The sequence below is a fragment of the Pogoniulus pusillus genome, chromosome 3 (genome assembly GCF_015220805.1).
Source record: "Pogoniulus pusillus isolate bPogPus1 chromosome 3, bPogPus1.pri, whole genome shotgun sequence".
NCBI classification, from domain to species: Eukaryota; Metazoa; Chordata; class Aves; order Piciformes; family Lybiidae; genus Pogoniulus; species Pogoniulus pusillus.
Genome location: NC_087266.1, coordinates 25,096,384 through 25,123,777, shown reverse-complemented (window position 1 = coordinate 25,123,777; position 27,394 = coordinate 25,096,384). Strand labels below are relative to the sequence as shown.

The 27,394-nt window shown below is 40.3% G+C and overlaps 1 protein-coding gene across 4 annotated transcripts in view; it reads right to left on the bottom strand.

Moving 5' to 3' along the window:
* The window catches only part of PDS5B (PDS5 cohesin associated factor B), a 123,042-nt gene extending 102,150 nt beyond the window's left edge, over positions 1-20,892 (bottom strand). Inside the window, exon 1 of one of the 4 annotated variants that reach the window (XM_064172853.1) lies at positions 20,869-20,892. The gene's annotated coding sequence lies outside the window, so the exon portion shown is untranslated. Of the gene's footprint in view, positions 1-18,500; positions 18,633-20,868 lie in introns of those variants that run through there. The other 3 variants (XM_064172872.1, XM_064172848.1, XM_064172861.1) reach the window with 3 other exon arrangements.
* Positions 20,893-27,394: the final 6,502 nt, after the last annotated feature.

The window sequence follows — 27,394 nt, the reverse complement described above, 5'->3', positions numbered from 1 at the left end:
GTAAATCACTCTCTCTGGCAAGAACTTCCTCCTAACATCCAGCCTATACTTTCCCCGGCACAACTTGAGACTGTGTCCCCTTGTTCTGGTGCTGGTTGCCTGGGAGAAGAGGCCAACCCCCACCTGGCTACAGTGTCCCTTCAGGTAGTTGTAGACAGCAATGAGGCCCCCCCTGAGCCTCCTCTTCTCCAGGCTAAACAACCCCAGCTCCCTCAGCCTCTCCTCATAGGGTTTGTGTTCCAGGCCCCTCACCAGCTTTGTTGCCCTTCTCTGGACATGCTCCAGCACCTCAACATCTTTCTTGAATTGAGGGGCCCAGAACTGGACACAGTACTCAAGGTGTGGTCTGACCAGTGTTGAGTACAGGGGAAGAAGAACCTCCCTTGTCCTACTGGCCACACTGTTCATGATGCAGGCCAGGATGCCAGTGGCTCTCTTGGCCACCTGGGCACACTGCTGCCTCATCTTCAGCCTACTATCTATCAGTACCTCCAGGTCCCTTTCCTCCTGGCTGCTTTCCAGCCACTCAGTCCCCAGCCTGTAGCACTGCTTGGGGTTGTTGTGGCCAAAGTGCAGAACCCTGCACTTGGCCTTGTTAAATGTCATCCCATTGGCCTCTGCCCACCCATCCAACCTGTCTAGGTCCCTCTGCAGGGCTCTCCTACCTTCCAACAGATCAACACCTGCACCTGGCTTGGTGTCATCTGCAAACTTACTGGTGCTGGACTCAATCCCCTCGTCCAGATCATCAATAAAGATATTGAACAGGACTGGGCCCAGCACTGGTCCTTGGGGAACACCTCTAGTGACTGGCTGCCAACTGGATGTGGCACTATTCACCACCACTCTCTGGGCTCTGCCATCCAGCCAGTTCTTGATCCAGCACAGAGTGAATCTGTCCAAACCATGAGCTGTCAGCTCATAGGCACCATTTCTGCTGTTATGTGGGGGGGGGGGAATAAATGTAACAAGAAATTTTAACAAATAGTTAACAAATGCTAGTCCTAGTACATGGGAATAAAAATCATGATTCAAATAGGCTTTGGTTATTTTAAGTAATACTGTAAGGTAAGTCAAATATTCAAAAACCACAAAAACCCACAACACCACACACCCACGCACATCTTAAGCTATTGTATCATTTAAAATATTAATACCAGTCCTTGCAAAGAAGGAGACGATACCATAGGATCTAAGATGCTTAAGCACTGCTTCTTTCAGAACCGCTGGAAGCATCACTGCAACTTTAACTTGAAAGATTTTAAGTCAAAAAACAAGAACAAGTCTACAGAAATAGACTGAAAATGGCCTGTATAAAACAGTTTAACAAATTAGATGCTAAATTATACAAAGGAGGGTGTGGTGGTGCAGGAAACTAGTATAAGAAAAGAAAGGGGAAAAAAAAGAGGGTAAAATGCATATTCTTTGTACAATGTTAACGGGAACACTAAAGTATGGACAAAGTAACAAAGATGGAAGTTGCACTGAAGACAGATTAAAGTTACCCATGACAAAAGTTAAATTGAAATATGTCTGATGTAAAATTATTATCATTGGCAAGACTATAGATGGGGAACAATTCATTGCAGAGTTAATTAGTAACAAGTAGCATTGCTAATTTTTTTTCCAACTCAAATAAATAAAATCATAATTAGCAAGACCAAGTAGCTAGTCAGTTCCAGCGAGGCACATGGTATTAAAAGATTCAATATTTAGATGTTTCTATAATTCTTTATGAATAGTTTAACTACACATACTCTATTTGCTCAGTGGTATAAACTACAGATTCCATGCATGCAAGCAAACATGGATTAGTACCTTGTATGTCAAGCATCTATGCATATTTAACAGGTCAATAAATATCATGATAGGATATTAAGTCAACGATCTAAAAGGAAGACAAACTCCATTTAATTTTATTTTTTTGGATGATAGTTCACATTGTCTGTGGTGATTTAATTATCTGTACTAATCATTAAACAAACTGTATCTAAACATACACAAAGCAGTATCAACAGAACTTTTTACATGTGTTTAAATCTTAATCCTCTAGATTTGTCGTAACAATTTTTTTCAAAGCAATGAAGCAACCTTTAGTAAATCAGTTTCTATATTCCTGACAAGTCCATCTCCTGCCTTATATTGTCTCCTCTTTAAAACCCAGAGTGCAAAAATGAGGATATCAATCACCCAAGGAAGCGATCTCGTTTGCAAACTCCATCATTCTTACACTCAGGACTTTCACTGAACTATATCTAAGTAACTAAGCAGTTACATTTTGAGATCAGTATTTTTAAACTATGTATATGAAATTTACAAAAGTTTTCATAAATGCAATTTATAGAAATACTTAAATGTATGCTTGCAAGACATTTTAGGATGAGCCACAAGGAACAACGCTTTCTTAACATTCACGAAGCTTAATTCAACTTAATAAACTGCCGACATGGAAGAAATGTATGCATTTACACAGTTCATACCATTCTAACAAGTGTAGCTGAAAAAACAGGATTTGCAAATATTCATCAACCTGATATCCACAATCAAGCCTCTCACTGTCACAGGCAATGCCATCAAGAATAAAAAGACAGTTCAGAAGGCCCAAGAACATTATTCCTAAATTGCCTCATTGCATGGAATTATCTTCTCGTAAACCACACTAGAGTCCACTCCAAAGCTGCATTCCCCTTGCCAATGTAACGTTTGTCCTTTCTTTTTAGTATTTAAATATTTTTTACTATTATTTTTGCACCCTCAATAGGTGAATAAATATAAATCATTGCAAATACTTTGATTCAACCATACAGCACGTATGAAGAAATCATCCAAGTTGCAATTTCCACAAAGATGCACCAAGTTATTCGGAAGAAACTACTCAGCAATTTACAGATTGGAGCAGGCAAGCATCTTTCTACTTGAGAAGAATTATTAATAAAACACAAATAATTATTCAAGCCACTTGCAGATTCTACATCCTGGTAAATTCCTGCTGTGGACAGCTCATTGACAACAATTGATCTTTATTTGATCATGTTTGTGATCAACTGAAGAATCAGAAAGTGTTAAAGTCCATGGGACCCAATGGGATACACCCATGGGTGCTGAGGGAGCTGGCAGATGAGGTTGCTAAACTCCTCTCTATTATATTCCAAAAGTTATAGCAGTCCCCACTGACTGGAAAAAGGGAAACATAACTCCCATTTTCAAAAAGGGTAGGAAGGAGGAGCGAGGAACTCCAGGCCAGTCAGTCTCACCTCTGTGCCCAGCAAGATCATGGAGCAGATCCTCCTGGAGGCACTACTGAAACAGAAAAATAGTGAACAGGTGATTGGCTACAATCAGCATGCCTTCACCAAGGGCAAATCCTGCCTGACAAACCTGGTGACCTTCTATGAACAGGTCACAACATTCATAGATGAGGGGTGAGCAACTGATGTCATTTACCTGGACCTGAGCAAGGCCTTTGACGCTGTCCCGCACCACATCCTGGTCTCCAAGCTGGTGACACATGGGTTTGATGGGTGGAGCCTGAGATGGATAAAGAATTGGCTTGATGGCTGCACCCAAAGAGTGGCTGTCAATGAGTCCATGTCCAAGTGGAGGCTAGTGACAAGCAGAGTCCTTCAGGGATCAGTCCTGGGATCAGTCTTGTTCAACATCTTTGTTGCTGACATGGACAGTGGCAGTGAGCGCACCCTCAGCAAGTTTGCTGATGACAGCAGGCTGTGTGGTGCAGCAGACATGCTGGAGGGAAGGGATGCCATCTAGAGGGACCTGGACAGTCTGGAGAGGTGGGCACAAGGCAGTGTCCTGCATCTGGGTCTGGGCAACCTCAAGCACAAATGCAGGCTGGGCAGTGACTGGCTGGAGAGCAGCCCTGAGGAGAGGAACTTGGGGGTGCTGCTGGACAAGAAGCTCATGAGCCAGCGCTGTGCACTTGTGATCCAGAGGGCCAACCAGATCCTGGGCTGCATCAGGAGAAGTGTGGCCCACAGGTCGATGGAGGTGATTCTCCCCCTCTACTCCACTCTGATGAGACCCCACCTGGAGTACTGCATCCAGTTGTGGAGCCCCCATTACAAGAAAGATGTGGATGTGCTAGAACACGTCCAGAGAAGGGCCACTGGGATGATCAGAGGGCTGGAGCACCTCTCCTATGAGGATAGGCTGGAAGAGTTGGGGCTGTTCAGTCTGCAGAAGAGGAGGCTTCAAGGTGACCTTATTGTGGCCTTTCAGAATCTGAAGGGGGCCTATAAAAAAGCTGGACAGGAACTTTGCAGGATATCAGGGAGTGACAGGACTAGAGGGAATGAAGATGGAGATGGGTAGGTTCAGATTGGACATGAGAAGGAAGTTCTTCGCCATGAGAGTGGTGAGAGCCGGGAATGGGTTGCTCAGGGAGGTGGTTGAGGCCCCTTCCCTGGAGGTGTTTAGGGCCAGGCTGGATAGGGCTCTGGCCAGGGTAGGGTGTCCCTGCCCATGGCAGGGGCACTGGAAGTAGAGGATCCCCGTGGTCCCTTCTAACCCTGACTGATTCTATGATCAAGGTGAGAAATGCCTCAGGTGTAAAAGACTTACATAATGAAAGTGTCACTAAATTAATTCTATTTCCATAATAAATCTACTACTAGGAGTTATAACTCAGTTATCAAATGCCACTCCAAGCTGAAACCTGACAGTTAATTTTCTGCTGCTGTGTAAAATAGAAAACTTTCGAGTGTTGGGCCAAGTGAGCTCATGTAAATCCAAGCCATTTTTCATACTGATTCAGATATAATGTCTGGATGAATACTCACCATTCTCTTTCAGAAATGTTATATTATACTGTTCATTTATCTGTCATTAAGATAGTAGAATTACATACAGTATCAAGAAAATGTTAGCTTCCCATTTCTTTAAGTCAAGACTATACCTAATAAGGACTGCTACAGGAAGAATTTACAGGAGCTACTAATTAAAAATCTTCCAGATTGAAAAAGCACAGAAGGTAAAAGTTACACTTTCAGCCCAGCAAATAACATGGAAAGTACTGGGTTCCACTACAGAAGTCTAATGGCAATCCTTGGACAGTCAACACAAGTACTAATACCTATTTAAATGAGGAAACCCTATTTTTCAAGCTTCTATTAGAAAATGTGGCTAAGGGCATTAAGATTCTTTATTATCCTACAATGGAAACACTTTGTGGAAAATGAAAAGATGTGCAGATAGCAACTGCACAAGAGGAGATACTTGCATCATGTCCAGAGGATTTGGAAGATTCAAGAAAAGAATACACAGAATAAAGGTCAAAGCATTAAGACAAGCTATGACAGCAACATTCAGCCTGCTAAAAAACTCAAGCAATTCACTTAGTCCCAGGCAAATCCTCACCACTGCTGATAAGATTTTTTTCAAACTTCACCAGGGAAAGCCTCCAAAAGATCAAGCAAGTAGACAGCATTCAGTATCAATTTATCTCAGCATACAGCTTTCTCCAGTAGTGTGGTAGATACTTGCAGCTTCCAGAAGATACCTGACCCAACTTGTAAATATGAGCATTTTTTCAGACATAATTAACAGCTGAGGTGGCAGTTTAACTTTTTGTCATTTATGAAACAGCATTTTCACTGAAAGAAACACCATTAAAAAAAATTCACAAAAAAGGAGAAACTACATAGAAGTTCATCACTAATCAACAACATAAAGAAAAATAGTATTACCCTGTAAACGTGGGATGTCAGGTATCACACTTCTACCTGAGATTAAGCAAAATGGATTGAAGACATCACAATTTTAATTTAGTTCTGTGCATGGCTTCAAGAGAAATGACAAGAAAATAAAAATTGGAAGATTGTACTGACAAATAAAAGGCAAAACCATAACTGATCAAAGAAATATTAGCTTTTAAGAAGTGTAACTATTTGTTTCAAAATGTAGGTTGACAAAGTATGTTAGTAAAAGAGAAATCTGCGATACATTTGTCAGCCAAATACTAGGAAAAACACTCCACCTCGCTGCTTGTTAGGTGGCTATATTACATAAAACATATCACATAAGAGCTTTAAAAAGGCAAGTGTTTAACAAGCAGACTATGACCAGTTTGCATTAAACACTGTGAAGTCTGTGAAATAAAAACGGTAGTATTGCAAATGCTTACAGTAAGTCAAATTGGCTTGAATTTAAATTTGGTTGGACAAGACCATGACAGTTTTCACCTAATACACTTACTAAACATTTACATTGCTATAGTAAGTACCTCACAAAAACACAGTTCATTGATTAAATGCAAGAGGAATGCATAGGAGCTGAAAACAGGCAAGTCATCATTATACTCACAAAAATCAGAAATGCAATGCCAGATGTACAGTTTAGATGTACCAGGTTTTTTGAAAAGATAATGCTTTCCCAGTGGGGAGGAGAAGCGGGGAGAACAGCACATGCAGAGAACTCTTGTGAAGTCTGAGAGAAGGCCATTATGTTTTTGGCAACCTGTCCATTTTAACTTTCAAATGGTTAAGACCTTCTCACATACTAAAGCTCTCCTTCAAACACTATCAAGTTTAGTTACATTAGAGAGGCTGCTAACAAATTCTTACGTTCTTTTGATAGTCTCCATTAAAAAAGAATAAAAAATCACTTCAGCTTTGAAAAGCTTAAAATTCTTAGAATATAACCTATGTGAAGGACAGTCAGTTGAGTATTAATGGCTCAATCATGCCCATAAATCCAAGATGATGTAAACTAAACACTATCGCAAATCTGACAGCTGTCTAAAAAGATACTAGTTCCTCTGACCTCTAGAATACCAAGTACCAATCCACTCTTCAATGTAAGAGTATTGAGTACTACAGCATATTCTTTAACCCCAGGAAAACTGGCCCAAAATTTCAGATAAACATATTCTCTATAGACTTGATTTCAATAATAAAGCTGACAAAAATTGTCTTCATTGATTATGCCCATGCTTTCACAGCTTTTACTTCAGGATGACACAAACTGAGTTTAGGAAACAATGTGGTTTAAAAAAAAACAACACATAATTAAAGAAACACCTAAAGCCTACAATAAGAACATGGTCTAAGCAAGACTAAAATTGAAGTGTATTGACTTAATCAGACTTCTTTCATTCTTCTTACTAATGTTTTGAACACAACAAAACAAATAAAACAGGGAACTCAACTGCTCACGCTAATCACTGCTACACTGAAACAAGTCTTTTGTGTGAAGGCACACTTCTTTGTAATAATACTGACAAGATTTGAGAATATAGCATGCTAATTTACTTGTTACAGACACTCAGGTAGAATTATTCAAGACTGTAAAGCTCATAAAAGCCTATTAACTCTACCACTGGTGAATGAAGACACATTTCATACATTACGTCACCACAACAAATACGTCACTTGACTTCTTAAAGAGACATCTTCGACATATCCTGCCTTTCTGGTGCTGGCGAGAAATCTGGCATGCTGGTGCTCAAAACACGTTAGTCAGGGGACACACTTGCCATTTTGTTTATACCTCCAGGAAAAGAGGTAATGTAACTCAGAGAACTATTGGTTGAGAACAAAAGCACAGACATTTTGAGTATCTGTTGGCATTTCACAGACAGTGAACCACTAGCACACGGATCAGTCACAGGATAATTCTCTTTCCATTCCACATGAAATTATCACACACACCAACATTACCCAGAAAAGTGACTTTCAGAAAGGTTAGAAATGTTCACAACATTCTATCTGTAGGTATATTTGAGGTACACAATACTGTGAAGAAGCACTGAAATTTGTCTATACAAGTCTCTTCATTAACTATTACTACATCTGGGAATACTGCTTTCAGTGGAAAAGTGGAATAAAGAACCTCTTCTGTCAAGAAAACCACACGCAAATACTTGGTACAACCAAAAGTATCCCATGTCAGATTTAATCAGGATATAAATTATTCCCCAGCCTATATGCACACCCATGACAAAACTCAAGGTTTCACAAACATGTAAATACGTAATCCCACAGGATGTTATTCTGCCAACATTCAGGAGACAGTGAATGTTTCTATTAAACTGACAGAAACAGTGTAAAAATAAAGTCTGTTTTGAAAGGGACAAATTGAAAGCAGAAGTAATTTGGAGACATACAGAATTCCAACATAGTCAGCATGGGCAATGTTCATGGACTGTTTATCCCATTAACTGGAGTGCAAGGAAAGCTTTCTTACTACCAAGTGAATTCAAATAATCACTTCATAGAAGTTGTAAGAGTAAACAGAGATGGAACTAAAGACAAACTGAGATCTAACAGAGATTTGAAGATACTGGCAAGAACTTGCTTGGAATACTATGTACACCTACCAGCTCATATCACCACGGAAATTTAAATAGGAAAAAAACACACATAAACCCTACTACACCAGGACAGCACATCTACAGAGGTGACAAGACAGAGGGATAAATGGAAGAAAAGCAGAAATCACTATAAATATAAAAAATATTGGCAGATCCCACACAAAGAAACCAAAGCACTGCAAGACGAAAGCTGGAAGAGAAATAGTCCAGAGAATTAAGAAAAACTGATACTTAGAGACTTCTAGATTTTAAAAATGAAGTTTTTCAGCAATGTTGTGGTTGATAACTGAACCAACAAATCCAAATAAAATATGGCAGAACTGAATCAGTATGTATAAAACATTAGTACCTTGCTGTCACAGGCTATATGAACCATCATTTGAAAAAGCAGGCCTTCATTCTGGAAAAAGTATTTTTTTTTACCAGGATCACCAGAAACACAGACAGGAAGTCCTTAAACAAGTCTGAAGCAAGAAAACCGATGACCAACCCAGGTATCAAAATTCCACAGCATCACTTCTAAAGCCATAATTTTCACACACTCTTCTTTTAGTAGGGAAGCTACTTTAAGATACAGTAAGGCAAGAACAACTTTTTTACTTTCTCCAACAGTTGGTAATGAATGAGGGAAAAATGGTAGGAATTATTATCTTCCTTTACATTAACAGCATAACAAAATCATTAAAATTTCAGATATCTTGAACTACACTATTTCAGAAGGAGGACGAGAGAAACAAAACATGTAAAAGTGGTATGGAAGCCATGAAGAAAATAAGAGGAATATGACAGAAAGCAGAAGATAACCACAATAGACAGAAATTATGTACAAATCAAGTTTAATCACTGTGTTGCCCTTTGGGAGGAAACAGCACTCAGTGTTATTTAGTTATACCATTTATTCACCAAAAAATGCATTATTAAGCCTTATCATTAAATTTTTGATTCTTACAAGAAAAAAAAATACACACTCAAACATTTAGAACACTGCCATACTACCACAAAGGCAAAACATTTGTCAAAATTTCGCAGATGGTCAACCAATATGAAACTGCTTTCGTAACAAGTCAGAATTTGTATACATAAGTGAGACTCTCTTTAACTCCTAACTTTGTATATAATGTTAAAAAATACACAATTAAATGCCTCACACCATAACACAGAAAATTAAATACAGCACTCCTAAAGACCAAGGGAAAGCATGCTAGTGTAATGGATTGAATTGTAAGACCTAAAAGAGAGCATGAGTATTGCACTGCTGCTTAACACAGCATCCACTCCTAATCAATATGAATTATAAACATCTATATTATGGCTGTATACAGAAATCTTAGTATCAAAAATCACATTAAACAGAGTGATTTACAAATAGAAGTTGTCTACCCAGACGGCTTAACTCATAGTTTAGCTTTTTTTTTCCTCCAGATAACATTTTTATTTGCTTTTCATAGAGCTTTGTAAGTGATGGAAAAAAACAGACTGAAGAAATAACTGCAACCCTTAAGACAGAAAAAGAACCCACAATTGTGATTACAAAGCACAAATCAAAGACTTACTACTGGCAGGTGAACCAAGTGTGTTAGCAGTAGGTTTTTAAGACCACAGGACTAGAATTCACTTCAAGTGACAGTCTAGTCATTTGCTATAATACATTAACCAGCAGGAAGATCACTTTAAAAAGTTGAAGCTGAAGACCTAATGTTTCAACCTGCAAAGACTAACTTACCTTGGACATCTCTCTCTATGCTTGACCAACGTAAAAGCTTTCTTTGCCAATAATCTATTCACTCCTGCAACTTCTTTTAATACAGTTACTAATCCCTTATAATTGTTTTGCCCTATGGGGTTGTGTTCTCACACAATGGTTGAGGTTTAAAGGAACCTCTGAAAGTCACACTATCAACGTCTTTGCTCAAGGGTCACCTGAAGTTAGTTGCAGCATACTGCCTCTGAGCATCTCTGAGGATGAGCACTCCACCGTCAAAGGCAACCAGTGCAAGCAACTCAGTCATCCTCTCAGCAAAAATTAATTTCCTGATGTACTGAAACTGCTTCAGTTTGCATCCATTGCCTCTAGTCCTATCACTGGGCACCACTGAAGACAGCCTGGTTCAATCATCTTTGCACCATCCTTTCACAAATATATATACATTGCTACATTTTAACTTAGATACAAACAGGAGCATGTGCACCATTATTAAACATACACCACCCTTCTTGATAGTAAATCTCCAAACTAAGGTTTTTCTCTGTTGCAACTAATGATTAATATTTAGGTATCCTTCAGTTGCAGCCCATCATTCACATTGGGACACTAGAAAAAGGAATGAAACTGTGTCAGGGAAAGTTCAGATTAGACATGAGAAAAATTCTTCACCAAAAGGATGGTTGATCACTGCAACAGGCTCCCCAGGCAAGTGCTCATAGCACCAAGCCTGACAGAGTTCAAGGAGCATTATGGATTGTGCTCTGCAGTCATACAGTTCAGCTAGTGCTGCAAGAAGCAGGGAATTGAAATGGATGATCCTTATGGGTCTCTTCCAACTTCAGATCTTCTATGACATACTCACTGCACAGTGATCATCAAATTCTCTGTGTGTGTTAGTGTGCAGCTTATGCTTTCCCCTCAAGCTCAGACACGCTTCATTTTACTAGACTGGATCATTTCCTTACAATATCACAATACCACTCCACTCTCCAAGAAGGATAAAATTCTACTGAAGAGAGAAATCTAAAACACAGCAGAATTAACAAAAACAAACAAAAATTCAGAACAACAAAAAGTCCTACAAACCACCATTCTGGTCTGTTCCATACACAGAAAGAGTTCAGAACACAAGTTACACTTACAGGAGGTAACACTAAAAATCCCAACTAACTAATCTTTACTGTTTAAAGGAAGGTGCTTGCAATTGAAGAAGAGTAAACTTTAATGTATTAACAGACATAGCTACTTGTACTATGATTGCAAGGATACAATCAATATATGACAATTCACAGAGCTTCCAGCTATTAGGGTACAAGAATGGTTTGTGTGCACACTACAGGTCACTGTTACCTGATTCCCCTGAAGAGTTTAACATAACTACCCTAGGTATTAACAAACATAGCTTGTAAATCCTAATGACAACTGAATCTATCATTAATCCACCTGTCTGTTGCTGCTTCTTTAGCAGAAAAACCTAGAACTGCCCACACATCAGCCAGGTTCTCAGCTCAAGAATAGTCTGTCTTAAGCAAGCCTTTGAGACAAAATGCTCAGTTTAGCACAGAAACAGCTAAGATAGAGACACTGAATGTCTACCACTACACTTCAGTGACCAAGAAGCTATATTAGGCAAAGAGAAAACAACCGAGAACCAAAGTTAAGGGAAACGGGAAACAATGTCGCCAAAAAAACACTACAACTCTATACATCATAGTTTAGGAACCTCAAGATTGGAAGTCTAGATGTGTTCAATGATGGAAGACTCTAACCAGAAGCCTCAAGAGAATCAGAAGAGAAGTCACTAGTGAGAGATCAGAGCAGAAAGATCAGCAGAATTCAGGCCTTTCTAGGGCCTGCAGTACAACACAATCATATGCTACACTGTTTTTCTACCAATAAGCATTTGCAAGAATTCACTGAAAAGCTCTTGTACCTCATCCCATTTAATGCTAGTTAAAAAAGAAAAACTTACCACTACCAATAACATTCTACTGATTTAATTAGCAGCAGCTACATGTAGCTAATGGTTACAACTTCATGACTCTCAGGAGCATATCCAAACAGTGAATCTGTTTACTAAGTTTCTCAAAAAGGCATAGCAAAAATATAAAATTAGTTGTGAAATCAGTTATTAAGAGTTAGAAAACATCAGAATTAAGATATCCTACACAGTATTGAAGAGAATACACACAAAGGAGCTGTGCAAGTTCCTGCACTTAAGACAATCCTTGATATCAATATGGGCTAGAAGATGATGAGATTGAGGGCACGCCTGCATAAAAAGACCTGGGGGTACTGCTGGACCAGAAGCTGGACATGAGCCAACAGTGTGCACTTGCATCTGAGGCAGCCAGTTGCATTCTGGTCTGCATCAAAAGAACAGTGGCCAGCAGGTCAAAAGAGGTGATTCTGCCACTCTATTCTGCTCTGGCAAGACCTTACCTGGAGAACTGTGTCAGCTCTGGTCCCCTCCAACACAAGAACACCACAAGTACAGAGACCTGATGGAAGGGGCTCCAGAGGAGGGCCACAAAGATGATCAGAGAGCTGAATCAACCCTCTTATGAGGACAAGCTGAGAGAATTTGGGCTACTAAGACTGGAGAAGAGAAGGCTCCAGGAAGACCTTACAGCTGCATTTCAGCACTTGAAGGGGAGGAAGGACTGTTTAGAAGAGCTTGTAACATCAGGATAATGGACAATGGTTTTAAACTAGAGCAGGTTAGATTCAGCTAGATTTCACCATGAGAATGGTGAAATACTAGAACTGCTTGTCCAGAGATATAGGTGAGGCCCAATCTCTGGGGACATTTAAGGGCAAACTTGATGGGACTCTGAACAACCTGATGTCTCTGCTCAGTGCAGGAAGCTGGACAAGAAGACCACTGAGAATCCCTTCCAACCTGATGCATTCTGTGATTTCTCTGATCATTCACTACCATTTCTACACTATAGGACTTCTTTCTCAAAGCAAAGCAGCTTTTCTTCTTGTGTGTCCCTTATCACATCCTATTTAAACTATGATCTCTAGAGACAATTTCCTACTAGGCTTCTGTATGAAACTCACTAATGTAAAATCTTAGCAGGTCATATAAATTAACTTGTTTCCACAACTCTTTCACAAAATTATTAATAAAAATGTATATTCTTCACATTTTAATAGATGAGTAACTTGAGTTACAGATTGGAATTTAAGAACTATCCGACAATTTTGCCTGCAGCTAGAGAAACTTTGGAAGTACACTATGCTATCCAGCACTATGTCTGAAATGAAAGATTCTGTCAAGCCACACAGAAAAAGTCACCATCTATAGCCTGTCTCTCAGGAAATCAAAACACTAATTATAAGCTCTTGTGAAAAGTTTGGTTTAAACAGATTTATCTGCAATTACAAGACAAAGAATTCCAGTATTCCAAAATGACACTCAATCATTCAAATCACTAGATAGTCTTTCCTTTCCTAAAGTCCCCGGTCAATTCATTCCACATTTCCCAGCCTTTGGAAATATACATCTAATTCTTAAACACAGCAAGCTGAAAAAAAAATCACTATATATATATACACATATGTATCTCACAAGTGAAGATCATAACTTAAAAGGACAGAAATTAATGCTTCCGTATTTTAGAAAATAAATTACAATTTCAATATTCTTTTAAAGGCATTTTTGCAAGTAACATGGAAGATTAAGAGGGCAATGATCCATTATGAAACAAGTTACTCTAAATGTGTTCATAACAACACTGTATGAACACCCTGATGCAGGTCTTACTACAGGCAACACTTGCGCACTTGTCAAGACCCATACATTTTTTTGAGTTCTTAAAGTGCAGATATACCCATCAAAAATGAGCACACATACCTAGTTCTAACACTGTGCATGCATTAAAATATCTGTTAATTCCCTGCATTGCAGAAATGCTTCTAAGAACTAAGGACTGCATAATCTAAGCTGAGTAAATGGAAGGGAAACGCATCTCCTATTTGTTATCTCTCTCTGAATAACTCCCTCACAAATCTGAGAAGTTTGTCATTAGGTTTATTCACTCTTCGTTTAATTTACAAAAGCCAGGACAGTAGCCTAATTCCAACTAGTTCATACTCTCAAAGGAAAAAAATCCAATGTAAACCTTATTGCACGTAACAGCTTTCACAAACTGACATCATAAAAAGCATAAAAGAGCCTCTTCCATACACTTTGTTTCCAAGTACAGGAATGAACTACATGCAGTGCTTCATACTGAACTACCAAACAACAAGATAATTATTACAGATACTGTCACACTGAACAGTAAACCACCTAGCACATCTCCACATTTTTCCCATGTAAACTCTTACAAATTTTTGTTTGGTAGATGCAAAACCAAATAAGTAACTAAAGATAAGAAGAAGTTTCCATAAAGTACCATCTTACCTCTCACGACAACTTTGTTAACAACAGTAACCCAACAAATGTACTGTACATTTCCCAGAAGTTCGATTGCCTTCATTAAAACTCTACATCCTAGTACAAAATAGTAGCAATAGAAGTTGAACAAAGTGGCTTAAAGATTACATACATGTACATTTTCCTTTAAAGATTTCCTCATGAGCAATATGTTCTCCTTGTTAAAACAAACATATATATATAAATTGAAGTAGTTGTTGGAATTTCTGCTCTTTTCTAAGGCTTTCAGAATCGAGACTCATAATATTGAATTGAGCTACGAAGTGGATACAATGGGGACATATCAGAGAGAACCAGCGGCTGCTTCAAAAAGTTGCAGACAACCAACTGGCAGACTTACCGGAAAGGTGGAAAACCTCACTCCACACTTAGAGCAGTTAACACTATACTTTAGCTGAATCTAGTTATTTTTAAAAGAGCTACAAAAACTAGTAGTAAACTACACAGTGGAAGCAATTAAGGCAGTAACACTTCTGACTGCTAACTTTTTTCTAAATGGACAAGAGACACAAAGTGTAAGAAAAGCATCTCATTTTAGAAGCAGAAGCATCCACGAAGATTTCGAACTAAGTCAGAGAAAAAGTACACACAGTATCATCTGGAATTGATCTTTAAAGAACAGGATCTAAATTGGAAAACCCCAGATGGGGTCCTGATCCCTGGTTATGGTACCTCCACATAAACGTTGATAGACACAAGATGATTAGTACAAACATGCCCATCTGTTCCCACTGAGGTACAGCACTTTTAAACATTATTATTTCTTGAAGCATATTAATAACAAAGTTGTTTTAAGCTGAAATGAGAGATAACAATCACGCAGCATAGAACAAGCAGAATGACAAACTGTTTCTAGCGCTTGGGATGGGATGTGAGAGAGTAAATTCCACAGATGGGGACAAAGCATTGTAGATCTTAATCTTCAAAATCTACTTCTACACCTCTTCACACTCTAGAAGAGGTTGAAAAGTAGTATATACAGACAGTAATAACCTTTTAAAAGAGGAGTTCATATTTGATTCTGAAAAACTGAGTTAAAATATCAAGTTGTATTTCATGGAGTTGTTTCAAGTTAGATGTGTCATAGTACTTACTGAATTTAATAGTATTTGTATTGTGACATGAACACTAAATTGCTAAAATGAAGTCAATTTTCACTCATACACTGCACTTCTGAATTATTTTACATAAGCATCAGAACTAACCAGGAAAAAAAAATCAAATTTTCTACAAGACTACATTCAACTGAGGATGTCATCAATGGAAGAGCAATAGATATGTCATTTACTTACATGCATAGCATTGGGTTTTAGATGCTTGATTTGTGAGGACAAGGATGTGGAGTTTTTTTAAGTATATACTATGCAAGTCTTCAAAAGCCTGCATACTATTCCTTTTGAGATAAGTCAACATTGTTCAAATAATCCAGAGGATCTACAAATTTGGTGAATTGACATACCTCACCACCAAGGATCGTACACTAACACATCCTTCAAAACTGAGTGAAAGTCTGCAATATTCTCTCAGTCTTTCAAAAAATCATTTCAGGTTGCAGTACTGAGATTTTGCATTAAAAGCAAAAACACTACTTTAGAAACTTGTTTAAAAGAGTACAATACACTGTCTTATTACATATTTTATTGTTCTACTATAGGAAGGAGTGTAGGGGGGACTATGTCAAGAAAGGTGATCTGCATTTGCACTAAATAATCATAGGGGAAAGGAATATTAGAATGAAATGAGTTGTAGCACCATCTTTTCCTCCATTTCCTTTTTTGCAGCTTTTACTGTCCAGTTTCACATTTTCTCACTCATTGCTCCCACAAAAACTCCACTTGTGCAACAAGTAGCCTCTACTGCCTTTGGAAGACTTCTCCAAACTCAGATTTAAAGAAAAAATACACTTACTCCAAAACTTTTCTTTGAAAATCCCTTAAGGACTCCTATACATACAACTCCTTAGTTTTCTGCAAGAAAAAAATATTAAGTGTGTGACTAAAGAGAGGGGGCAAAGAAGCATAACCTGAAAGCAAGGTATCTCAAAAGATGCATTTCTTGGTCTACAGGAGGCAACAGCTTCCTGTTCTCAAGTCAAAACCGGATAATGCCCATATTCCATTACTATGCTTTTCCAAATGTTAGTAATGACTGTACAACTTCACTGACAATGAAGCCTATAATTAAGTTTGCTAGATACAATCTAAATCCAGCACCTATCCGGTACACAGTGAGCAAACAACAAAAAAGCATATTAGGTGTTCCATCAAAAACTGAACTGCAGTTTATCCAGCCTGCATAGTAACTAGCAACAGGAATACAAGAGAGATAGATAAGCAAATACTATTGCATAAAAACTACATTAACGAATTTTTAAAAAGAAGAAAACATGACACACACACAAGCACCCCCAACTCACAGTGCTGAAGTACAGCCGTGCTTCAAACACAGACACAAGGTGTCATGCAAGTACTAAACTACTTTCTCCAATAGTGTACGCTTTCAAGTGCTGTGATGAACACGATATACACGCCTCCGTTACCTTACCTGACTGCCTGTCAGGGTTTTCTTTTAGCGTACTCTGAGCATTGAATGCATTCAGCTGTTTCACATGGTTTTCAAGTATTACTTCGCACAAATACATACGATATTTAGAGCAGATCTATAATACATACCAAGTACATTTTCCATCAACTGCAAAAACCCAAACAATTCCACTCGTTTGGAAGGGGGAAATCTTAAGGAGTGCACGTCATCTTATCTCCTTCCCAAAATGTGATTTGCCACCTATTAACAATTACAAAGCTACTCAAATTTTCAACACTCCTCCCACTGCATCTCCGGCAAAGAGAAATCAGTTATAGCCAAAGTATCTACCTAGCAATCACAAAACAAAGACCAACACGAGAATACTTAGACAGTTATGTTAAACGGGAAAACAGAACGTCTAACAAAATAATCGCAGCTCTCCGTAAGCAACCATGCAGGAAGCAAACATAAAAGTCACAATAAAGCTTGCACGACAAAACCCAGCTCTGTAGAAGCTAGTCCGCTGCAGTTTAATTTTCCAGGATTGTTCACCGGCAGTAATTGCTGATTTGTTTTGAAGAACAGATAGTGATTTATTTGTAACGAGATGAAGTTACAGACCTAGATTCCTGACCAGAAGCTCTCAACGTAAACAATACATAACCTATAAATTAACCATTCTCCATCTGGCGATTCAGATGTAAAATTCATAGTTTTTAACCTACCAGGCGGCGGCAACCACCCCCCCCTTCCTTCCCGAGCGCTTTCTAACCGAGCCTGATGCAAAGTGGGAGGGAAAAAGAAAGGGGGGGCGGGGGGGGGAGAGAATGCCAGCATGAAAGAAACGGACTCGCCAAGTAGGGACCCACCAAACCGAGGTTCTCGGCGGCCGCCACCTCCTCCCAGCTGAGGATCTCAACTAAACCCTGTGCAGAGAGACCGAATCGGGCGACGAGGGGAGGGTCCAGTAGCCAAGCCCGGGCAAGCCGGTTGCAAGGGGCAGGGAGTGGACACCCGAGGGAACCACGATCGCTCCCCACAACGGGCCAGCAGCCTCCGTCCCTTCCCCCCCCCCGCCCGTCCGCCGCGAGGAGCCACCGGCGCGGAGCGCGCGACACCGCCCGCCGGGCCACCTGGGGGGGAGGGGGTGCCCCCCGGGCCCCTGTGCCCAGCAAGGGGCAGCGCGCACCCCAGCCAAGGTCACCCTCTAGCGGGGCCCCGCCGCGCCCGGGAAGAGGGGGGAGGGGGGGCGGCAAATTTAATTTGTGACGCCGGCCATGGGAAAGGGGGGAGGGGTGCAGCCCCGCGAAGGGGCGAGGGGGATGGGAAGAGGGGTCTCCGCCGGGGCGCGGGGAGAGTGTCTTTTTCCCCGCTTCCCTTCCTCTTTGAGAGCTGCACGCTGAGCTCGTTCGAGCGGGCGCCCCTCGCCACAGAGAAGAGAAAATGGAGCGGGGACGGGGTGGGGGTAACCACGACCAAGGTGCTCAGCTCCTTACCCCGCCGCAGCCTCCTCTCCTCTCTGGTCCCAGGCGGGTCCGCTCCGCGCTGCCGCTGCTCCGGGCTCGGAGAGGAGCTGCCGCCGTAGCCGCAGCCAATCGCCTCTAACCCCCTCCCCTTCCGCAGCTCGCCCCGGTCCCCCTGTCGGCTTCAAAATGGCGCCAACTTGTCTCTGGTTGCTCCAATGGAACCGCCGGGGAAAGAGACCGGGGCCAGAGCGGGGCAGCAGCGCCCCCTGCCGTCCGTCACAGCCACCACAGCGCGGGCACCGGCCGAAGCTACCGGCCGCAGACCTCGCGGCCAGCACTCGCTGTAACGGCCGCCGGCCCACCGCGTCCCGGCAGCCCGCGACCCCTGCCCTCCGCGCCGCCGCGGCGAGAGCCGCCAGGCACCGCTGGCAGGCGCTGGGGAGGTGTTCAAAGTTGAGACCTCTCCGCACGCGTGCTCGCCCCATGGGGCCCAGACCAGTCCTTGCTTCTCAGTCGAGGAAATCTGCGACTGAGCCTGCTTCCGTCGGAAGACCACCGGTAGCGGCACGGCACCGCAAGAATCCTTGCCGAAAGCGAGGAACTGGGTGTAGCCTCGCTTCAGCTAAACGGCAGCACCTGAAGGAAAACTAGAGACCGTGAGGGGCTAACAGCGTGTATCGAGAAAGGACCGGTTAGTCACCTGACAGGTGAACCACGGTCGATGTTCCGCTGATGTTTGCTGTGTACATCACTAAAATAGTATTTCCCTCACAAATTATTAAACGCTTGTTGTAAACCAATAAGGAATACCATTTCTTAACTGTAAAGAAAGAGGAAAAAGTAACAGAAACTGTTCATCAAAAGCTTCTGGGTTTGCTTCAGTGATTGCAAGTTTCAGGGGCACCTTAGAGGAAAAAGTAAACCAAAAAGTGATGTAATTTCTTCTCGCTGCTACAGATAATATACCTCATTTATGAATTACACAAGAGGAGAGCACAGAAGTGTTTATAGTAATATGACTTAAAAAAACATTAAATTGTACGAAGCAGATCTGCTGAAATACACACTCAAGGCTTTGTCTATTATGAGAAACAAATAGCATGTCAGCCAAGACATTGTAACTAGTACTTTAACTTTCTGAACTTGCTAACACATTGTAAACAGCTTGCCTTACTTCTTTTTAAGCTTTAAACAAAGTTAAATAGCCTCACCTTCTAATAAAGGCTACATCGGTCATAGCAAGCTAAATTGCCAGAGTTGTTACATAAAAATCACTTTTCAGGACCCAAAACTCCCCTTGGATGAATTAAATTTGTCCATTCTTCCTGAAAACAAAAGTACTGCTGCAGGGGCAGAAAAGAGTGGAATACTTTGACAAGTTTGTATTGCTTATTAATGGGAAGGATAGTGCACTTACAGCCAAGGAAGTATTTTTTTTCATGCTGACTGAACAATTTCCCCTCGATGCCCTCGCTGCCCATCTAGCTGAGTTTACCAATAGGTAGATCTGGGATTAAGGAATCCATCTTTTTCCTGTGGAGCACTTGGACGTGTGTGTAAGGTGAGATAATAAAAAATCAGTAGAAAACTTAAATATTCACAAAACTCTTGAAATCGCAAAACTGTGTAACTGTGAACATAACGACTGTGCAGGCATACTTCGCATGCAAATATTTCTTTCCGTTTTACTAATGGAGCAAATTATAGCAGCACGTAGTAGCACTTTCAGCTCCCGTCCGGACGCCCGCTGCGGTGAACGCTTCCAGAGGCAGAACAAGGTGCTGTGTAACGGAATCCTTCCCCAAGTTCCGCTCTGCTCTTCATTTTCTGCCTGCACTGAGACTCACTGAAATTTCAAAAATCGGTATTTTGGAGGTAATGCTTAACTATTCCGGTTTCGATACTCTCGGTTTCGCGACGGGGAGCCCCGCAGCGCGGTCTTCTCTACAGACGCCGCACTACGTGACGGGAGCTAAGGTGCCGGAGCTCCGCCGCAGTAGCGTGCGCGGCCCTCAGGAGGGAGCCCGTTCAACACCGCTAGTCCTGCCGCCCGGACCGCTAGCGAACTTTCACCCCGCCTGGCCCGGCCGTTACGCCGCGGCCGGTTCAAGCCGAGGGAAGCAAGCGAGGAGCGGCCCAGCCCGCCCCAGCGGCGGTTGGTGCCGGCTGCTGGGTGGCCGCGCCGTGAAGAGGAGACGTTGCCAGACCGAGACAGGCTCGGTGCCGCAGGAGGCAGCATGGAGCTGCCGTTCCTGAACGCCAGCGAAGTGTATCAACTAACCAGCAAGCCGCGTTGAAACTCTCTCCTCACACACTCGTTTGGTGGCTCAGCTTGACGTGCTGCGCAGGAGTTACCTCAGAAAAAGAATTTGGAAAGTGTTTAGGACCGAAAGTTTACCTGCAGGAGCGAGTAACAAGTACCCAGTCCGTTTCGATGCGGTCCTGAGACAATCTGTGCCATCTGAACACCTGCTGCCCATGCTCCCGAGGGACGACCCACAAGAAACGTTACCTCTCACAGGGCACTGAACGACAGTAAGCAGAGTCGGGTTTGGTAGATTTGCCACCTCCTGAAAGTGCGGGCAAAAGTAAGGTTAAATGCGTGTTACTTACAGAAAATGCATAATTAAGATTCCAGATATTTGCACTACAAAAATATTTTATGGTGTGACATATAAAGCCACTACCTCACAACTGCAAAGACCAGATCTTTTACACAGAGTGCATCTTCATATTTCAGCATTTGAGCAACAACCAGGAACATCCCAAAGTACATCCTACACAGCAGTATTCTTCCCACAGCTTTCTGTCTGTAAAAACTTGTGTGACAGTAGCAGACTATGGTGACAAGTGCAGCTCTGTGTCTTATAAATGCACAGAATCTTCTCAACAGTGAAAACATCCTTCTGAGTCAGACTGACAGTGCATCTATCACTGTATGGTAACCAGCAGTGGCACCACCATCAACAACATAGTTTTCACAGAGACCTCATACCCCAGATTTCAAGTTTGCTGGTCCCTGCAATTTTCTCAAATGCAGGGAACTTAAATGTGAAACTTGAGCTGTAGTTTTCCTCTGTATAAAAAAAAATAACAGTAAAGGAGATACTACCTTCCATTGTTTATCACACATGATGAGCCTCTATAGTTGCTGTAATAAGGGTACTACATCTAGTTTGTACACACCTGTCTGTTCCCTTTAGAACACCTTTATGAACCTGTTGTCCACCAGCTTGTGTAATCCCTTTTCGAGCCTGCTGGCACTGTGCATTTTCTAGCCTAAGTAAGCAGCAGTTTATAGAAGCCCACCTCCCATTGTGTCAAGAACTCTTTTCTGCATTCACCTCAAACAGGCCCTTCCTGATTTGTTGCCATTGTCTTGTCTTCTGACAATCATAATCCAAACACTTTCGGTCCCTACTTTGTGAGACTGCTGATCTCTTCCCTTGGATCATTTTAGTTATCTTTCTCAATACTTTCTTTCAGTTTGTTGCTTCCTTGGAGATCAGAACTGCACACTGTGCCACTGAGATTTCCCACAGGGCAGCAAACCGCTTTTGGTCTTAGGCTCAGTACTCTTCCTGACAATGCCTTATATCTCTGCTGTTTAGTGAGGGTTTTTGTCTTGGTTGCTCCTTCAGTTTGAACCGAATATTGCAGAGACCTGACAGATTTCCAGGACTGACAGGTAATTTTATGCTTTACCTCATACTGAACTACTTCAAAGCCTATCTGCCATCTTTTTACATCCTGGTGGAGTTCCTTCCACCATCACAGCATTTGATTACCCACAAGAGTTTTAACACCATCCAAATATCATTCAGTATGCACCTCCTTTTCTGAGTCACTGATGAAGATCAAAGATTGCTGCATAAGACAGTATTATTAACCCAACTACTTCTGGAGGAGAGCATTGCTGGCTTTTCTCTGTAAAGTGTGCAAACATAGATTTTTTTCAAACCACCCTAGCAGCCCACTGGAGGATGAAGAAAAGTTGGAAGGAAGATGGGTCCTAGAATCATTCAGTGCTGTACATCTCAGCAAACTCTACTGATTTACTACAGTGTAATGTTAAAACTGCCTAACAAAATCCTAGGGAACAAAGGAAGGAACAGATTGGAGGGAGGGAAAAAAGTTTGGGTTTTTTTAATCCCCAGGAGAAGCATATATTTGAGCTCTACAATATTATAAAACTCTGTCCTGGCTAGCAAGCTTAGTCAGTTTGCAGGAGAGAGAACTAACACAAGAAAGAAGGGAGGGACTACACAGCAAAGACCAAGAACACTTGCATTTGATAGCAGTAAGTTATGAAGTGTTTTCTTAACTTCCCCATCTACTGATTAAATTTAGGAGACTTAGGAGTAATCATTGAGCAAATCCCTCCATACAGTCATCACCAGACTCTAATGAAGGACCAGCACAAATAACAAAGAATTTGAATGGAAGTCAGTTGAGTTTGGAGTGGGTTTTATTATTATTATTATTATTTTGAATGCAAACTACAAGGTACATTTCTAATATAACATGAGCTACCCAAGAGTAATCAAAACCACTTAACTGAATCCTAAAGTAGCTTTTGCTTCCTTTTATAAATGATTTGGGCAAAATCAAGGCAGAGCAAAAAAGTAAAAGTTGAAAAAGTTTAAGAAAGGGGGCCTTTTTTTTTAAATCAGGGTTATCTAAATTCCCTTTCTTACTATAGCAGGTTTGTGTAAAGGATACTTTCATTTCCATAGTAGCTAAGACCACATTTCCTTTCTTTTATGATGCCTGAGTAATTGCATCTGACATACTTTACCAGAAAAACAATTCAAATCAAATACAGGCCATTTATATACTGAGCCTTTCACAATGAAAGGTTGTTTTGCCAGGTAGGAGGGAGAGATAGTGGCTATACATACCTTCAACTTGCAGGCGTAGTGATTTAGCTCAGAGAAAGAAAAAAAATAGTTAATTAATTTTGTCTCTTCAACTAAGTGGTTGACATTATTATCAACATGAGTTAACTTTGCAACTAATTTTAGTACTTCATACATCTCTTAAGTAATTTGCAAGGAAGCCACATGGAAATAATGACTTAAGATGAGTGGAATTTTTAGACTCTGTCTCTGTTTCCAGCACTCTCCTTATAAACAAAAATCAAACAGCTGACTAAGTGATTATCAGAAGCTACTGGCTTTAATACATATGCTATATTAATTCTAAACTTTAATAAGTACCACTTTAATCTTAGTGTTAACGAATCTGACTCTACCAAAACCCCCTATCTGCATCTGTCTTGTGGTTGTTTTCTAATAAAAAGACAAGAATCATCATGTACTATATGATATTTCAGCCCCCAGAAAATTACTAGAGATTATATTACATTACTTTTCAGGGTGAGGGCTGCAAGAAGCTTTTCACTCCACCTACTCATCTGCTCTCTTCATGTAACTGTTAACAGCTACAGTGGGATACTGGCAAGAGGAAATGACCTAGTAAAGTAAGCTTTTTGATTAAAACAGAAACTATTACCCCCCTCTCAAAACATGCAATCTCAAGTCAGCTATAGATGTTATCTTTCACTCTTGATATTTTCTCTTCAGACAGGATCCTAAAGAGGACAGTGCCTTTGGAAACATGTGGAAAGAGAACATTAAATGCTTATTGTAAGAGTAGTCACAAGAGTGAAAAGCGTAATTTAGATTGTTAATATTCTGAAACAGAATCTGTCTCTTTACTGCAGTCAGGAAATGATGGTGCTTCATTTCACCAACAACCAGTGCACCTTTTAAGCCCTAGCTAAACAAATCTAGCCATCTTGCTGACTGACAGGAATAAGTTAGAAAGTATTAATACAGAAATCTTTAAGCGTCTAAAACAGTTTGCTGTTGGTTGGTTTTATGGTTGTTGGTTTTATTTTTTTTCCTCATTCTAGCGTAGCTTAACAGCTGTTTTGCCTCTCAGTGTCAGAGAAACTTACTGCTGATCACTGATTACTCCAGCTATTTGCAGAGTATATGCCTACAACTTAACAGGAATATAACCTATGTCATCTAGCATCTAAAACCCCACAGCAGTCAGGGAAAAAAAAAAGGTATGACAGTAGAGAATTAGTATTTGGGGAGTCTGTACCAGCAGTCTTTATTTCCCCGGTGATTAGCACAGTTTGTCAGTAAATTAAATTAGTTTCTCCTGTGAGTTACCTTTAATTGATTCAAATGCTTTCCATCCTTAATTGAGACACCAGATACAAGGTGGGAGAAGGAAAGTACATAATCTAAATATTCTGTTAGTATGAGAAAATGGTCAAAACACTTAAGTTTTTACTATAAACTGTGTCTGAAAGATGAGCATCCCAGTTATTAAACTTCAAGTATTCAAATAAAAGTAATGTCAGGTAACAATTACATAATTACAAGGAACAAGTAATCTACAAAACAGCGTCCACTGCCATAACTAAGCATGTTGCACTAAACTTCTGTAGTTTTTCATTGCCTCTCTTCCTCACACTTAAAACAATTATTATTGTATTAAGCATTAAATACTTAAACATATTCTGCTGTGTGAAATGCTGAGTATTTTTCAGTTGCTCTATCCAATGCTCTTTTTCTTCCACACACATTTTTCCCTTTTATTATTCCACTGTCTATCCTCTGTTTAAAGCTACTTATTTTAATGTCCCATTGAATTTCTCTAGTGAAGCCATTGTACTCAGTCTCCTCCATTTTAATGTAAATTTGAGCTGCTATTTAAATGCTCCTACAGATTAAGCAGTGCCTGGACTTTCGCCTTGAATGTCCCTTCCCAGAAATTCCCCATGGTCTACTCTGAAACACATATATTGTTCAGAGTTATGTTTTCTTGGTCTGATTTCCCCTAATATTTAACAACCTATAAGCTCAGCTTTGTTGTGGGCCAGCAGTTGCTATGTTTTCTAAAGCACTCTGCTTAAAACAAAGGTTAAATTTTACAAGCTTTTTAGTTTTGTTTTGCTGTAGTGCTTGAGATCTAACTTACAGAACAGGTGCTTTATCTGAAAAAAAAAACCAACAAACAAACAAAAAAAATACATCATATGTATTTCATCTGAAAAACATTACATCAAAAATTTCCAAAACTTCCAAAGAAAAACTAAGGAGGTATTAATAAAAGGGTTCATCCTATACTGGAAGGAAATAAAATTGCTATTTAAATTTAAAAGTACCTATACCATAATCAATGAAATACTACTCTCTCCCTGGCTTAAGTATCACTTAATAGAATCTGTTACATGTATCAAAAAATATTCCTATCTCTGAAACCCAGCAGGCTAGTGGGGATAGTTTTGTTAAGAAAAAAAAAACACCAGGACTTTATCAAAACTATATTATAGAACTCCTAACTTTATTCTCAAGTTTAAATTTAAAAATATTCTTTTTAAAAAACCCAAAACCTTTACTTGTGGAAATTAAGAAGCCAAAAGCTGTTACTGAATTTTTATGACTGAAACTTTAATCTTACTTTACATATCAGGATACCTCCTTGCCATATTATATTTCAGAAAATTATTTAGCAAACAATATTACTAGTTGGTTGAGTAAACTAATTCTCTTAATGATCAACAGTACCGCTCTTTAGATACATTTTTCTTTACAGACAAAGAACTATGCAAGACTATTTCCTGTATTTCCTAAATCATCTTGACACCTCACTTTTTCTAACAAGATTTAGTGAAGAGTGGAAAGACAAACTAAGACCCAAGGTGATTATTCTTTAAAAAGAAGCACAATTAAATATAATTATATAACTAGTCCTCTTGAACTCACTTATTAAAGTGTCAGTGTTAGAAGAACAGTGTTACAGGGAGAAGAAAGAGTACTCTGGCTATGTCAAGTCTGACAAGATCAAAGCACAAGATCTAAATGCTTGAGCTATCATTTTGTATTAACCCTTAATTGCAAAAAGTCAATTTCAAGCAGTGCTTGCAGGGTATTTATCCTGTTGTTTTTTTTTCCCTGTTATTGAAGATGAAGTCTCATCATTCCATCTACCTTAAATCTACCTAATCTCTTCTATTAAAGGCAGAACACAAGCATTTATTGTTTTGCCAACATTTAATATTCTGGGTTGATATTTTTCGTGCCAGCTACCTTCTTCATATTCAGTTATTTTGGGAAGTCTTATCTAAAATGTTTCTAGAAGCAAATTTAAAGGAACTCTTTCCTTAAAGAAAATAATAGTATTATTGAAAATACACAGTGCTTCCCCTTTTGTGAGATAGGAACTGGAAATTTGAGAAATCTGAAGAATATTCTTCCTACTTCCATTACAGTATACCTAAATCTGATTACTACATACATTATCTGTACACTGCCTCTCCATCTCAGAGTTTAGAAAAGGAGTAGATTTTTTTTTTTCTGTAGCTTTCACAGGATCACACAGGATCACAGGATATTAGGAGTTGGAAGAGACCCAAGGAGATCATGGAGTCCAACCCCCCTGCCGGAGCAGGACAATACTATCTAACACAGATCATGGAGGAACACATCCAGACAGGCCTTGAAAGTCTCCAGAGAAGGAGACTCCACGACCTCTCTGGGAAGCCTGTTCCAGTGCTCTGTGACCCTTGCAGTAAAGAAGTTCCCCCTTGTTTTGAGGCGGAACCTCTTTTGCTGCAACTTGCTCCTTGTCCTATCACAGGAAGCAAGTGAGCAGAGCCTGTCCCCAGCTCCTGGCCAGCCTTCAGAAACTTATAAACATTTATCAAATCCCCTCTAAGTCTTCTTTTCTCCAGACTAAAAAGCTTCAGGTCCCTCAGCCTCTCCTTATAAGCTGTGCCCTCCAGTCCCCTAATCATCCCAAAGCAAATGGATGCCACAGTGATGCTGTGTTCCACAGACTTGCAGAAGATGAAGGCAGCATATTAGACTTTTGCAGGAAAAGAGGAAAGCAATAAGAACCAT